At 44.2% G+C, this 16,058-nt stretch overlaps 1 protein-coding gene across 6 annotated transcripts in view; it reads left to right on the forward strand.

The window, feature by feature from the left end:
• The first annotated feature begins 869 nt into the window (after positions 1-869).
• Positions 870-16,058, forward strand: part of SOX6 (SRY-box transcription factor 6) — a 655,459-nt gene continuing 640,270 nt past the window's right edge. For 2 of the 6 annotated variants that reach the window (XM_037997531.2, XM_073018057.1), the window contains exon 1: positions 4,365-5,788. The gene's annotated coding sequence lies outside the window, so the exon portion shown is untranslated. Of the gene's footprint in view, positions 1,051-4,364; positions 5,789-7,035; positions 7,224-8,435; positions 9,069-16,058 lie in introns of those variants that run through there. The other 4 variants (XM_008005772.3, XM_073018041.1, XM_037997530.2 and 1 more) reach the window with 4 other exon arrangements.

Below are 16,058 nucleotides of genomic sequence, written 5' to 3' on the forward strand. Positions count from 1 at the left end.
TGACTAACTTGGACAAGGCTTGAGCTGACCCCCTCCTTTTTTCCTCCCTTTTTTTCTTTCCAGATATTCCCTAAACTCAACCCAGGGCAAATCCAGAAGTCGGTACAGTACAGCGCTTCCATTCAATCGTGGGGGTGGGGGGGGGGGGAATCCCGTTTACAGTTTCTCTTAGGCAGATGGAAGAAGTAGATGGTTACAGGACTTTGGCAGGGTGCGTGGGGATGCCATGGGGTGTTGGTGTCAGGGAATCGCGATTTCTCGTAGGTATTGGTGTTGCAGGTAAGGTTCCCAGATTCCAGTTGCCCTTGTGCAGAGCTGCAGTGTCGGTGAGAGTGGAGGGTGATCCGCGTCTGATTAGAGGGGAATGGAGGAGGGTGACGTGGGGGAGAAATGGACCCTGTACAGGCTCCACGGACACACATTGTGTTAGTTCGTGTCTGTGCCGCTCTACGCTGCCTTTGGGAGCTTTTTGAGAAAGGTAGTATACTCCAGGCTTTTTCTCCCCTTCTTCATCGTCATCCCCCCACTCCCAACCCCGCCCCCGCCGCCTCAATGTGTTTAAAAAGAAGGGAATACCCTTCTAAAATAAGTTAAAAATCTTTCTCTGACTTTCCATTTGAGATGCCAAAAGGATTAAATAAATGAAACTTTATTTACAGAGGAGTTTATCCACAGACTCAGCGACATCTCTGGTCTTTGGCCTTATTCTAATTCATGGTGGTAATTACCCTTCGTTTCTTTAAGTGCAATAGATTTATTGCCTTAGAGACTATGCACAGTTTGATTGAATTATTCATTTTTTTTTCTTTGGTGTAGACTGCATCTGGGGACTCTGATGTGACGTGTAGATTTTTTTTTTTTTTTTTTCAGGAACAAAGGGAATGTGGAAATGAAAGAGAGAGGGAGAGAGAGGCTGGCAGATGTAATGAGACGCGGTGAAGGTGTACGCAGACTGGCACTCCCACTCCTCCCTTCTGCTCTCACTGCAGCCCTGGGTAACTCGCAGGCTAACACAAACAGCTTTTCTCCCGCAGCCTGCCCTCTGTCACTGTAAGTACATCAGCCTTCTCTTATCAGCATGCAGATTCCAGCCACGCACTCCCTAGCCTGGCTTTGCACCTTAGACAGCAGAAGCGCATTTAAAAATTAACTTTCCTAAGCTAGGAAAGGCATGTCTGTAAAACTTATTTTTGATTTATCTTTATTTTTCTTTGGAAAAAAGTTCATGCATTTTTACCACTTTTCCCCCACCTCCTTTGTGGCGGTGCTGTGCCGCTACTGTCGCTACCGCTGTGATCTTCCTAACAGAAATGACACGCAGATTCAAATGAAATTTAATATTATTCTCTATCCACTTAAAGTCGAGGGACAATACCTTGTCCTTTTGCAGAATGACATCTTAAGGAACGCAGGACATTATTCAGTTTGCTTTTAGCTTTTGTTGCTGAAACACAAGTTCCGACCTCTTGGAGGCAGAGTCCCAGGGGCACTGTTATTTGGGAGTTCAGGTTATTTGGTTACTTCAAACTTAAATGAAGTGCGATGGGCAGCTGGAGTGTTGGTATGTTTGTTATCCCCGTTTAAGGAAACCAATTGCTAAAACTTCTCCGTACTGACTTGAAGTTTTCAACTTCTTCCCTTTTGGCTTTTACACTCTCTCATTTATCCTTCGTTTCAGTAAAAGTTCTTCTCGGTGTTTGGGAGCGATTGACATTTATGCTTGTCCAATTTATACAGTAGCTTTGAAGTCCTTCCTGAAAGAAGTTAGCGACTTTAATATGAAATCATGTAGGTCTGAATTGTCTGCCCGGATGGTGTAAGGAGTCTTTCAAAGCGGGAATTCGAGGTTTTAATAGCCGTTATGATTTTTGCGTGGGTGTTTCAAATACTAACTTCTCAAGCAGAATTAATTGCGTTGTCCTTCCCAAGTTCAGGGGGACTTCCTTCCAGGAACCGTGCGCGCCTTTCCTTTTGCGAGTTCGCGCCTCTTCTCTGGAGGTGCGAGGCCAAAGTTAGCAAAGCCGAATTGCCTTTGCTGGTTGCGGTGCGCAGGGACATTCGGACAGCACAGAGGCAGCGACTGCTGCGGGCAGGTAAGTCAGCCCCACCCGCTCGCCCCTCCTTCCCTCCCAGGTTCCCCCGAGCTCAGCGCCCGGGGTTCTTGCGCCGCGTGGGGCTCCAACCGCCAGGGTATGTGAGCTTATGAGTGCCTGGATCTGGCCAAGGTGCCTGGGTGCCCTCTGCTCCTCCCGGAACTTCTCCGACCCCGCAGGCCGGTGCGGACCAGGTAGGTGGAGAGCCCGGCACTTTAGCGGGCTGCTGCGCTCTCCGCCTCTCCCACTTCATTGGTATAGCCAGCGCCCGAGACTTTAGAGGAAACCCTTAGCTCGCACCCCCGCCCCCAGGGCCACGTGTCACTCCATGCACAGCCTGAAGTATGGCATCGAGACCCCAAACTTTAGTTTCCTTCCTTTAGGGATCAATATTGTTACTTGCTCCGGGTTCCGTCTTATCAGTCTACTTTGCTATCAGTTTATTAGATACAATCTAAAAGGGGTTCCTGCCACTCCTTTTCGGAAAGTTCATCGCGGCCGGGTATTAGGGCCTTCCGTGGACGCCAGAGATCTTGATAATGTCTCCTTCCTTTCCTTCTTGCCTCCCGCTAGCGGCCTGCATCTGGTCGGCAGGGTCAGTCTTGCCCACCAGAACCCCAATTGCTCTGTGATTTAAAGAGACGGACGCGCGGTATTTGGAGAGCCAAACTTGTCGCAGCAAATTGGAGGAACCCAGTCGCGCTCCAGCCTTTCCGTCCCTGATGTTTCACCTCTCTAGGTGGCTCTTCCCTGAGGACTTGGTCTTTGAGACATAGGACACCCCTCTTCTCTCTGCAGGCATTTAGGACAGGTCCTTCAATGTTAACCTCTTTAGGCTTTGGAGAGGATTTTTGGTCGTTGTGGTTGAGTTCCAGGGCAGACAGCTGAGGACTGCGAGGCTCTAGAACAGGCCCAACTACACTCTAACACACACAGAGGAGATCTGACTCCTGTTCTGGCTAGAAACACCAGTCTGAGCTTGCCCCTTGGGCCTTAGAGGTCAAGGGGCCGGCAGGCAGTTCTGGGAGCCCTGGCCTTTAAGAGCTGCCCAGCAAGGTACCAGGGCATACTTCTATTGACCTCCAAGCTCTGGTGCCTAGAGACAGATTTTCCAGTCCTGAAAGTCACCATGGGTGGTGGAGACACAAGATTTCTTGCTGTGGGCTAACTCTCCTCCCAAAAATGTGAAGTCAGTTTAACTCACAGTCCCCAAGCTACCAGTCTTCAAGTATTGTATTTCCTGGTGGGCCAGGAGCATATGACTATTTCTTCTGCCCCACAGATCCTAGGTGCTCATCTTCACTCTTAATCTCTGCCTTTTTCTTATCTGGAGTTTATATGAAACCAACATGGAGTATACTTTAAAAAGGCAGTATATGATCGAAAGCTCAGTTTCTGTTCCATCTTCTGTGCTTGCATCCTGTCTCCATTTTCTTCAAAGATAATGTAATAGAGATGAAGCTTTCTCCCCTTTATCTTTGATCAGTTCATCTGTGGGAGCTCTTCCTCATGCGGGCAACTTTAGATTGTCGTGAAACTTTCTGATTTCTCCAGTTAGCATTCACGACTCCTCTCTTTTGGTCCATATGTCCTTTCACAAAGTCTTTTTCGATGAAGTGTCTCAAAGCGGCCATCTCATATGAGTTTCTATACAGTAAGGATCTCTCCTTCACAAATCTCTGCAGGTTATGCTGGTGCTTCAGAACCTCTTTCCCAGCTTTTATCTTGATGTAGTTTTGACTTTCCACTGACTTCAGTTTCTCAAATCTAGTCTATTTCTTTGGGCCTGGGTTAAGGCAGGCCAACCTCACCTCGTGCATACTGCCTCTAGTTAGCCCTGTACTGCTATCAAAGCTAGTTTTCTCATCTATCTTTTATATTCTGCATCTCTACTACCTGAGACCTTATTCCCTGTCCTGGTCCTCTAGCTTTTTTTTGCACTGAGATAAAGTTTCAGGTGTCTACTTCTTTATGACATTCTGTGTCTTTCAAATCTATAAATCTACCCTACACATGACTCAAAGGAAATCTTTATTTAGGTTTTTCTCTGGGGGTCGTTTATTAACATAACTTTCTACATCTGACTTAGGCATTTTTATATGTCATCCTGGGTGACTGAAACTTTTCATCTTCAACAACCTTTAACCTTTAATCCACCTCTCTTGAAATTGTTTCTCTAAATCTTTTCCTCCACAAAGTTGAGGTAATATACATATGTCACCCACGCAATCCCATACAATGAAGACTTATCCATATAACAGTATAACAATTGTGGAATTGTTTTATTTGTTGTTGTGAAAATCTAGTATTTTTTTGGTGGTTTGTATGTGTCCTGTTATTTATAATAATTTGAACCCATAAACTACATAATCCATATGGCCTCTAGAACACTGCCACTTCCTGTGTGAATTGCTTTTTCTTTTCTTTTCTTTTTTTTCAATGTTTCCTCCTCCGTCGTTTAAAATGTTTCTTTTCCTCCATTTGCTGAGATCCTACTAAGTGGTGTCTTTTCATCATCTCTGCTTCCTTCATCTCTTTCTTTTCTCTCTTTTGACTACTTCTCCTTTTCATTTTCCTTCATCCTTCTGATTGTTCATCCTAACATCCACCCTTCTTGTCTTCTCCCTGGCCTGCCTGTCCTTCCTCTTCTCCGTTTGTCTGGTGACTTGCTTTTGTGGTCCAGTTCTATCTCTTAGTACTTCTTAACATTCAGCCCATGCCTCCTTCTATTACCCAACTTTCCCAAAGCACAAGCTACCATTCCTACATTTTCCTTTACCATTTGACTTCCTCACTTTCTGCAGTTTGATCCTTTTTTTTTCCTCTCCCAGTTGCCTACCTTTTCCATGCTACAGTTTGCCTTTCTCCTGACTCCTCCTCCCAGCAGCCCTAGCCCCAATAGAGCTCTTTTGGTCCTTTTCCCCTCAGCCTGCCTCTCCCCCACCTAGTACTTGTGCCCATTCTCCTCTGACCCCGACTCTCTCTCTTCTTTGTCTCCTTCTAGTTCTCCCCTAGTAGTTGCTTCACTGCTTCTTTCCAGGCGCTTTCCCCAGTTCCAATCTCTGGTCTTGCTGGTCTCTCTGCCCTCCTCTCTCTTTGCGGCTCTCTCTTGCCTTTGCCTCCCGCTCTCCCCTCCTTCTTCCCCCGGCCCGCCCTCCTCCCTCCCAGCTTCTCTGCCTGGCTCGCTGCCTCCCTCGCCTCTTGTCTCATCTTGCCTGTGTTGTCTGGGAGGGGAGCCCTGCCTCCTCTCCCTCGCTCAGATCAATGCCCTGGCCACTCACTTTCTGATGTTGCACGACGGGAAATGCTTTGAATACTTACGACATGGCCGCTCACACTGATTGCCAAGATTGACAGCACTAACCATCGCCTTCACTTGTTCCAGGGTGAAGCCCCTAGTCACCCCGCTCCGCGCGCACCTCCTGGCACCCCGGCGGCAAACTTCTGCCGCTCTGCACTGCCCCCGCCCGGGGCGGGACACCCCCGCAGACCTGAGTTAACGGGCTACGCCGGCCGCGGCGCTGGGGGGTTCTGTTCCCTTGCTTCCCGGACTGTGCCAATTGACCTAGCACCGACTCCCCTTACTTTTAATTTTTTTTTATTTGTATCTTTCCCTTTTTCTTTAATGCCATTTACTCCTGCGGCGCAGCGCACAAGGAGCCCTCCCGCGCGGTACCATCCTGGAGCCCGCCCAGGTAACCGGGACGGAGCGAGCGATCTCGAGAGCGAGGGAGGCAGAGCCAGGGCGCGCGGCCCGCTGTGAGCTACCTGTTGGGGCGCCGGAGGGGGCAGGGGGCAGGAGCCCAGGGTCTGGCCGCCGTCCCCCGGCGTCCTCCGCTCCTGCCCTTCCGGGCACTCCAGGGTTAGTTTCTGTGAGCTGGGACCGTGGGGCTGGGGCAGGACAGGCAGAGGGACGAGAGCCGAGCGAGCGGAGCCCTGAGAGGGCGCGGGTGGTTGGGAGCCGCGGCTGCCGGGCCGGGGAGGGTTTGCGTACTTGGCTGGGGAGGGGAAAGGAGGAGGAGGAGCGGGAGGAGGGCGCTCCGAGGGGCCGACGCGGAGGAGGAGTGGAGGGACAGAAAGGGGCCCGGGCGCCCGCGGCTCGCTGGTGGACGCGCTTGATCCCGAGGATGCGTGCCCCTCTTGGAGAGTTGCGCCTTGTTCCGGAGTGACAGATCTGCGTGGCAGGCGTCTGTTTTTCTCCCCTTCACCTCCCCTCCAAAAAATCCACTCTGAGAAAACACACGTTGTAGCCGTAGATAACTGTGCATAGGACACTAAGGCAAAAGGGCAGGGACAGGGACACAACGCAACCTTTGACAACAGAAAGCTGTTATCGCCATCCTAAGTATTCGTCGGGAAATCTGTCTGCCCTCTCGGCCCACCTCACTCCTCCACCTCCGCCTCCCCGCATAGATATTCTAATCTATATAATTGGGAATGATGTGAAAAAGAAGTCAGGTGGCTTAGAGAATGAATTTGTAAGTCTCCGTGAAGTTTGAGGTAGGTATTTCATTGAAGTTCGCGCAAGTGTGTGATAGAGGAAGCTTGTGTGGCTGCGTGTGTAGTCATCCCCCCTTGTTCTGTGAAAGCAAATACGTGTCGGCTTTGAAGGTTCAGATGGGACCGCTGGGCGGTAATGCCCTCCATGTCCACAAGAGGGCAACATCCCGAGGGCTTTGTGAGCGCTGTATCTCTTGTTACCGCTGCAGGCTTGGGTTTAGAGAAAGTTATACTGAAACTTTTAAAAAACTGGTATCACATCTTATTTTGCGATACTAAAAAAAGAAAGATATAAAGGAAAAAAAAAGAGGGAAGCGAAGAAAGAAGAGAGAAAGAGAAAGGCAGGTAGCCAGTCTACCCCGGGAGAGCCCTAGTCACACCGAGACTAGGGGGAGGGCTGTTTTAATTGTGGGTTTGGCCGACTGACGACTATAGTGCCCTCCTCGGCTGTCTTAGTTGTAGCCGGAGGTCATGTAAATCGACCTTAAAAGAATGCATAAGCCATAAATTAAAATAAACCCTCATCCAAGGGCTGATCCATAAGTAGACAATATCCAACCTGGACAAAACGGGCTTCCCTTGCGAGCCGACCTAAACCGCATCCCCCAAAGAATAGAGACTAAATGCAAAGTAAGTTTCCTAGCAAATATTTTGTTTTCTTGAAAAGTGTTGGGTTGATTCGCTGTGTGACTGCGACGCCACCGTGTTCGGAGCGCTTCAATGTCAGCCAGGCTCTGGGTGCGGGAGGTCGGGAGGACCCGCTGAGCTTCTGGGCTTCTTAATGCTACCCCCACCCCACCCCCATTTCGATTTGGAAACTTAGGATGTTTGTGGGGTTGACACTGGTCGAGGGCGGGCGGGAGTCGAGGATCTCCGCCGCTCTCTCGCCGAAATGAAGTTTTCTCGGAGGAGTTCATAAAGAAAACCCGGGTCGCTAGAAAACGCTTGCGCTCCCTCCTCCCACCCTCACCCCACCGCAGCTCTGCCGCAACTTTCCCGGGACACCGCTCCAGTTGCCTCCAGCTCCCTCCGCTTGTCTCTTTTCCTTTCCCCTTTCCCCGTTTTTGGACAGTACTTTTTAATGATCTTTTCAGGAATAAACAAACCGAATTCCAAGCCCATCCGAAATCCAAGTGCTAACTGATCTGTGGTTCTCTTTACCCTGGCCGCGAGGGCAGTGGTGCCTGACCTGGCGGGAGCGGGGGCGAGGGGTAGCTCAGCCCCGCCGGGCGCGGACTTCGCCACGGAGTCAGCCGGCGGAGCGCACCGTCGCCGGCTCGTTTCTTCCCCGCCCCGCGTCCCTGAGCCCAGCCGGCGCCCTCCGTCCTTCTCGGCGCCCTGCCGGGGCCCCGCCACCCGCCGCTCCTCTGCAGCCCGGGCCGCGGTCCTCTGCTCCCGGGCTCGGCCCAGGGCAGGGGGCGGTGCTGCCACCCGCCCCGGGGCCCAGCCGGAGCCCCGGCGCTCCCGCGGGAGCTGCTTTCTTCCTTCTCCCTTAAAGGGCCGGGCAGAGAAGGGAAAGGGCTTGTGCAAAGGCTGCTGGGGTTGTGCTCCAATGCCGGGAGGAGCGGCCCGGGGCTGCTGAGGACAGATTAGCTCTGTGCCCGGCTGCTTCCTGGGCGCTCCGCAGAGCTTTAAGATAAAAAGAATTGGTGTGTTCGGAGCAGATAAAAGGTGGCTGTCGCCAGCCTGTTTTGAGTTTTATTTACGCTCTCTTAGGTTGACCAAGTTTGAAAACGTTGTTTTGTGTGAATTGTCAGATATTGAATGCCGCCCCTATTTGGGGACTAAAAATAAGTCTTCCACTGAACTGGCGGGGCTGGGCTGTTTGCGAGATGGGCTGTCTTGGGCTGCTTTTATGTGTGAGACTCTGTGAGGGCCGCGCTTGAAGTTTAGGGCTAGAGGTGGCCCGAAGCCGTCCTTGTGGCAAACTGGGCTGGGCTCTGGACCTCCCGCTGCACTGTCAATGGGCGCTCGGATGACGTTCGTGTCCCGGGCGCCGGTGCTAGCCCCGTACTCCGGCGGCCAAATGGCCCTGGCTGGACGACCTAACCAGCAACCCGGGGGAGTAGAGATGAGAGAGGGCCCCTCTACTCCCGCCCACCAGGGTCTTTTCTCTCCTGCCCTTTCTAGTCACATGCCGAGGTTTTTCCCCGGGTCCCGAGGAGAACAGACACAGCCCCGCCCAGTCTATTTCTAGGAGGTGGGTTTGTTGAATAAAAAAGGTCAAGTGGTCAGGTCTGCGAGCTGGTCCATGGCGAGGGGGGACAGGACGGACACCTGGCAAGGCCTGCCCTGCCTGTCCCCCCAACCCTGGCCGGCCCGCCCGCCCACGGCTGGCCTCCGTAGGCCACATTCTTGCGCTAAGTTCGTGAGGCTGTGGGAAAAGCAATCCTGAACCGGCCAAGGGCCGGCGAAGCTGATCCCGCAATGGCATTTTGTTTTGAACAGTTGCTGGGGTTGACGTTTCCTCATAAGGTAAGGTGTCACTGGACAGTCGGCTGCCCAAATGCCACATGTATAATTAGCCTGCGCACTCAGCACCTCTTCCCTGAGGCCCGCAGGCACGGGCTTGGCCGACCCGGTCCGCTCAGCTCCGTTCTGGGTTCCAGGATTCCCGAGGGAGGGCTGAACCGCCCAGGGCAGCCTGGGGAGGCCGTGGCAGAGAAGACTGTGACGGTGTAGCCTTGTCTTGGATTTTAAAAATATTTTCTTTTCTTCTCTTCCTATTTTATCTTCTTGTTTTTCGGCTGTTGAGGAACTATTGGTAAGAGGGGTACTGGACACCAGGGCAGAGTACAGACTGAATGGGAAAAAGAGATGCAGAGAAAATCTGGCAACATACCTATTCTTCACACCCCACCCATGGGGGAGGGCTGCTAGTGGCCCTCTGCACCAACCCAGTAAGACCATCCCAGGCTTGGCATTGTATGTCCTGGCTTGGGTAGGGACTTCAGGCTTCTAGGTTGGATAGTTCACCTGTCTCTGTGCTCCCTCTCACCCCCACTCCCACAGGTCTCTCAGAAGTTTGTGTCTGTGCTCTGATTGCAGCTTCTGGTTACCCCCTCCAGGGACTGCTAGTGATCACTGTGGGAAAGCCTGGGCAGATCTGCTATCTTTCCCTGTCTCACTCTGGTTCAGCCTGGGGTTCTTAGGAGCAGTGCCTTGTTGTTGCTTGAGCTTCCTGCCTAGCTTCCTAGATCCCAGTGTCAGGTCTGCTTTAGCCTGCACTCTCTGGCAGAGACCAGATTTCTGCAGCCGTGAACATGACTTTCCCTCTGTCACCTTGTGCAGTTACCCTGGAATTCAACATTTAGGATTAGGCGCTTGCATCAGTCTTCCTCCTCCCCTTGTTTCTAGGCCACTCAGATATGCCTGTTACCTACTAGAAGATTCTTTTTTATTTCAAAACAAACAAACAAGTAAACATCCTAAATCTTTCACAAGTTTAGTGGGACAGGATTAGCTTTTCTTTTCTTTTTTTTTTCTTTTTTTATTTGAGACGGAGTCTGGCTCTGTCGCCCAGGCTGGAGTGCAATGGCATGATCTCGGCTCACTGTAACCTCTGCCTCCTGGGTTCAAGCGATTCTTTGCCTCAGCCTCCCAAGTAACTGGGATTACAGGCACACGCCACCACGCCTGGCTAATTTTTGTATTTTTGTAGAGATGGGGTTTCACCATGTTGGCCAGGCTGGTCTGGTCTTGAACTCCTGACCTCAGGTGATCCGCCTGCCTCAACCTCCCAAAGTGCTGGGATTACAGGCATGAGCAGTCGTGCCTGGCCCAGGGTTAGCTTTTCTATGGCAGTAAAAGTGTACCTTTCTTGGTGGGAAATGGGGGCAGAGTTTATTAAGTTGCATTTGCTTTTCATTGAACTGATAAAATATTTCATTTTCTCATAATAGGAGAAAAGTTATGACTGATTTAGGTATCTTCTGTGCAGTTTTGAAAGTTCATTTTTGAATACACATATGTGAGCACATGGGCAGTAGGCCAAATGACAAGTAGATTGTTTTCCTTCTACATTTTTGAAAACTTCATAAATCAAGAGAAATTGTCCCTATTAAAAAAAAGCAAACAGCCGAAAAACAAGTGTTTCAAACTCTGAAAGCAAGTGAGCATCACAATTATTAGGTCTAGTTTAAGACTAAAGATAGTAAGTAACGAGGATCCGCATATCAAGTACCAGGGCATTAATTCCACAGGCATACTGACATTCTCTGTTGCTTTTTTCATGTACTACCAACACCTCCTTTCTTTTCTCTTCTCCACCATATTCCTTGAGTTATAGTGGCAAAACTAGATAGCTTTTTGTTTATTGTTTATTCTGTTTATTGCTTTTATTTGATGTTTTGGAAATCATGAGAAGGAACATCCTCTTGGTGTATATGTATTTTTTAAAATGCACAAAAAATTGAGTTCTTTATTATGGAGCATGATATAAATTCCTATAATAGTATATTGTGTCACTACAACACAACATTATATTATACAGATAAATATAAAAATATTAATAAAACAGTATCAAGTACCTATACCTTACGCTGGTTCTATAATGGATTTGGTAACTGAATGCCTAGAAGAAATGAGATTAGGTAGGAAAATTATATTGTCTGTTGGGCATTTTTTCAATAGTAGCAGAAAACAACAGATATTTTTCATTTTAAGGGAAAAACATATATGTACAATATGTTAACATAACTGGCAAATTTTTCTTTTATAATGCTCTAAAATATATTACTGTAAAAATGATAAATTTTGATGGCATTATTGAGATTTTATGTCTGTTTCCATTTGACCTCTTTTAGGAATTATTTAGTTATTGGTCACTGATGAAATTGCTACACATATCTATCTTATATTGAATGTATCAGTGACTTTTAAATAATTTTCTTTCAATTAGTACAATAGGTACTGGAATAAATGAATTTCTTTTGAAAATGATAATATACATTGGCTTTAACCCCTACTTTTAATATTTTCTATGCTTTTCTGTTTTATTTGGTTATGTATCTCTTTCCATGTTTGAAAGCATTCTCTTGTTAGTGAGATAATTCATACATATATATATTTTTCACTATTTACAAACAACTTTCTATGAAAGTATAGAATAGTACAACAAAAATTTTGGTTTATCTAAGAGCTATTTGTTTTAATATAGTTTAGGGATGCATATATATCAATTGATGTTTTTCAAGTCAAGTGAAACATTCCATCAAGCTAATGTGTCTGAGAATACCATATCAGACACAGACAGGTACTAGAAATGATAAAACACAGATAACTTACAGTAAGATGTTTTGCAGATGGGATGTATTATCTGCTCTCATGAGGTTAGATGGGCCATATTACCATTAAAAAATTAATCAAGTTATTTCACAATTATCAAGTTATGTAGGTATGTGAGATTTAATGATAACAGATTTTATTATAGAAATCTGCTAAAAATGAACATTCACTGCTGTTTAGAGGAAGAAATGGGCTATCTTTGGGTTTGGATTGCTTCTTAAGAAATATGCCTCTCCTCTATTATTTTTTCTAATAAGGAAAATAATGTATTAGAACAGTTTATGTATTAATCCTGAGTGTACATTTTCTACTGATTATGCCCTGAATCTCAATATTCAAGTAAAAAAACCTAGTGCTCCTATATAGCGTAGGAAAAGCAATTTTTATTAATGTAAGCCCATTTTAAATGTGTAGCATATCCTTTTGGCTTGAAGTTTTTCAAATGTGATCCCATACTCATTGTTTTGGTGAGCATTGTATCAGAAACTCTCACCATCCTTTCATTATATATTCATTATTTATTCACAGGAAAGTGTTTTTATTTTCCTTGTTCTGTGGAAAAGGGTAAAAGTGTTTCAGTTAATTATTTTGTTTAGACATTTAAACAAACTGGAAATAGTTCAAAATTTGCATTATGGTTTTTGATAGAGCTTTTCAATTTTTAAGTATTCATTGTAATAGTTTGGATAGAAATATCAATTGAAGAATGTGGGTGGAGGGTGTAAAATGGAATATAATTTAAATCTACTGCAGACTCTCTCAGCTCCAAAACGAGTACTGGTCTGTTTTTCCTCAAATCTGTGGTAGTCTTAAAAAAGGGAACATGAAACCCTAAAACCTCAGAGAAGCAGTATCGATTCAGTTCCTAACTGCAAATCCTTCATATCTTTGCTCAAAATATCCAACTTTACACCAATATTAGCCATTCTTTTTATAGTGATACCATGCTTAGTAAAAAACTTCTAAGCACTGAGGTCAGGTGTTGAGATTGGATTCTAGTTTATTTTTTATGAATCAGATAAAGATTTCTGTGCATGAGACCATATGTGAAGATGAGAGAACAAGAACATTTCCATATCAAAGGCAATATATCTGAAGCTGCATGGTAATTAAAATGCAGTGGTTTGGACTCTGTGCACTAGCACTTAAGCAGAGCATTGCTGGGACCTTGTGCATCATGCAGGCGGTTGCCTCTTGTATACTTCTTGAAATACACTTATAATTTTGTACAAACATTTATGCCAGTCCACACTTTTCTGTGGATAATTTGTATTTCATCCAAACCATTCAAAGTAGAAGTTATTTTTTGAGCTACCCCCTCATTATGGCTTTTGTGCCTCAACTATTTTTATTCTTCTTGTTTGTATTTCTTTTTACCAGAATGATGGCTTGTTTATATTCAGAATCTCTTCTTGCTCCTCTAAGACCCCTAATATATCACTCATATTTTATTATTCACTCAAAAAACTTTCATTTTTAGGAAAGATATGAGTTATTTTCTGAGGTTAATTGTAGATGCTGTAATCTATTATAAACTAATAAACCACATTAAAAATCAACTGCCTACTTATTTCTACTTTATAATGCTAATATATTTAGTAATCCTCACAAATTTGCACAATACATATATTGGAAAACATCCTTTTTTAAATACTTAAAGAAAAATTCTGATATGTTTCTTTTCATTTAAAGGGCATGAAAATGTGCAGTGGTGTTCTCTTTCATGATACTTCAAGTGAATAACAATCATTTGAAACTATAGAAATCTTTATATTTATCTAAAGAGTTATCTCTTCCATTTATAGGGGGGTGTTTGATTTTATTTATCAAGAACTGAGTTAATATTTTAGCCTGTAACTATTTGGGGATAAAATAGTGAAATACAAAATCTAACAATTGGTAGTCCTGTGTTGTATATATTTTAGAAATTTTTGCATCTTTGATGACCAACTTCAATTTGCTGCTCTGTAATCTACTGGCTCTTCTATTTCTGTATTTGCTCTCTTTCTACGAACATTTTGTTGTGGTGTGTGTGGCGAGGAATTCATTGATGTATTTTATTTACTAAGCTCCCATAGTCTATAAAGCCTTCTAAATATTTCTTTGGATTGATGCACCACGTATTAAAGAAGCCTAATGTGATATTATTAAATCCTTTAAGAGTTTTGTATGTTTTAACTATTTTGAATCAAATTACTTACGTATATTGATTTGATGCTCTTCAATGATGATATGCATAAATAGGCATAATAAATATAAGATAAATTCAAAGCGCACTGTATGATGTGCATATTCGTGTGTATACAAACATTCTATGTTCTCTCGGTTCTCTCTTGATCTCTTTCTTCTCAGAAAAATCTCCCACGATAACCCTTGAAATGATCTGTTATCCTTGCTACCTTCAATAATTTGTTGTTTCCAGTCATCTTAAAGAGATGAATTGTCTATCTTTAATATATCCATTCACATGTAAAAAGGGACTTTATGCTGTTTGTGATTTTGACTTCACCGAGCACAGTTTCTTTGCTTCTTTGAAAAGTGATTCTTTAAAATTAGACAAAGAAAATTAAAGATGCTTCACTTTCCAAGGCTACACAAGCCCAATATGTAGAAAAAAGAAAATGTAACAGATTTTTTTTTTTGTTTTTTTTAAAGAGCATACTCATTCTTAGGCATAGTTGCATATGCTACATTTTATACTTTACAAATAGGTCATTGAATAACATGAAGACTTACTAAGTTCTAGACACCCTGAAGAGCATTTTTGAAACTGTGAGTCTTTACTTTTAAAGGATTTTCTCTTCTTCTGAAGATTTTCTTAGTTGGTAGGTGGAGAAACTTAGGTGTGGTTGTCTTGATACTAAGCAAGTTATTGACAGAACTGAGTAAGAATGCTCCCAGCTAGGAGAGAGTAGTTCATTGTAATTTCTTGGGGAGGAATATTGAAGGTCAGGAAGATTTTTATTTTCTCAGAAATAATTTCCAACTAGGTCCATGGGCATTGAACCTTCTGTGTATGAGAAGTCAGCTTCTCTCCTCCCCATATATCCATGGTATAATCTCTAAGCCTCAGTTTCCTTATCTATAAAATGGGAATAATAATAATAATATCTACATCATAGGGTTGTTTTGAGGATTAAATGAGATAAACTAATTAAAGCACTAAGCTTAGGGATTGGTATAAAATAAACATTTAATACATGTTATTTGTTATGGTTGAAGTGGTTCTACACTTACAATTATCTGGATCTGGCTTCCCATTCCAGCTTTACTACATAATTGCTATGTAATCTTTGGGAAGTTACATAACTTGCTTCTTTTCCTCTTATGTAAAATAGAAATATCAATATAGGTTCTTAACTTTCTTTCCTTGAAAGGAGAATTAATCTATGGTCTGGAAGATTTGGGATAGAGTAATGACTAAATGTAGAGTTTACGTGTTCAACTTCTCAAATTTGATAAAACTACAATTCTAAGGCCTAGAAGAGAGTTTGAAAGGTCATTTCATTTGTCATTGCCATATAGTATTGATCATTCTTTCTCCATTCTAATCAGTTAAGAAGTTCTCTTTATTTTGAAAGCCTGCCAAAAGGGGATTTTATAATCTTTGGTTATATATATCAATGATAAACAGCAGGGATTTCTTTGTGTCAAATATACCCATCTCAATCTGTTTTCTCTTGCTTTCATTTTAAGAAAAAATGAAAGCAGACATTCTTCTTCGCTTGAATGATAGACCTATATGTGTGAAGAGCAAAATTAAACTTCCAATTTTGATTTTTTGAAGATTTTCTTTTGTTTTATTTGCTAAACTAGTTGTGTGACCTTGGAAAAGTAATGCAACCTCTCCAAATCTCAATTTTCTAATTTTAAAAATGGGGATGGTGATATAATTTATTCCATGGTTTGTTAGAAAGATTAAGTTTGAAGATACTATATATATATATACACATATATATATACATATAAGTGGGTAGAACAGTTTTGGACAACTGTGTTAGGATAAATTGACAATAGTTATATGATCAGTATAAGAACCATGGCATGAGAAAGCCTCTTATTTTCTCTTGTATTTATAGTACTCGTCAGGCTTTAAAGTGCTTTCATATTCATTGCCTCACTCAATAAAAGGTATGTGGAGTAGATAAACTTACCAGCCATACTAATTTTCTACTTGAT

The sequence above is a fragment of the Chlorocebus sabaeus genome, chromosome 1 (assembly GCF_047675955.1).
Source record: "Chlorocebus sabaeus isolate Y175 chromosome 1, mChlSab1.0.hap1, whole genome shotgun sequence".
NCBI classification, from domain to species: Eukaryota; Metazoa; Chordata; class Mammalia; order Primates; family Cercopithecidae; genus Chlorocebus; species Chlorocebus sabaeus.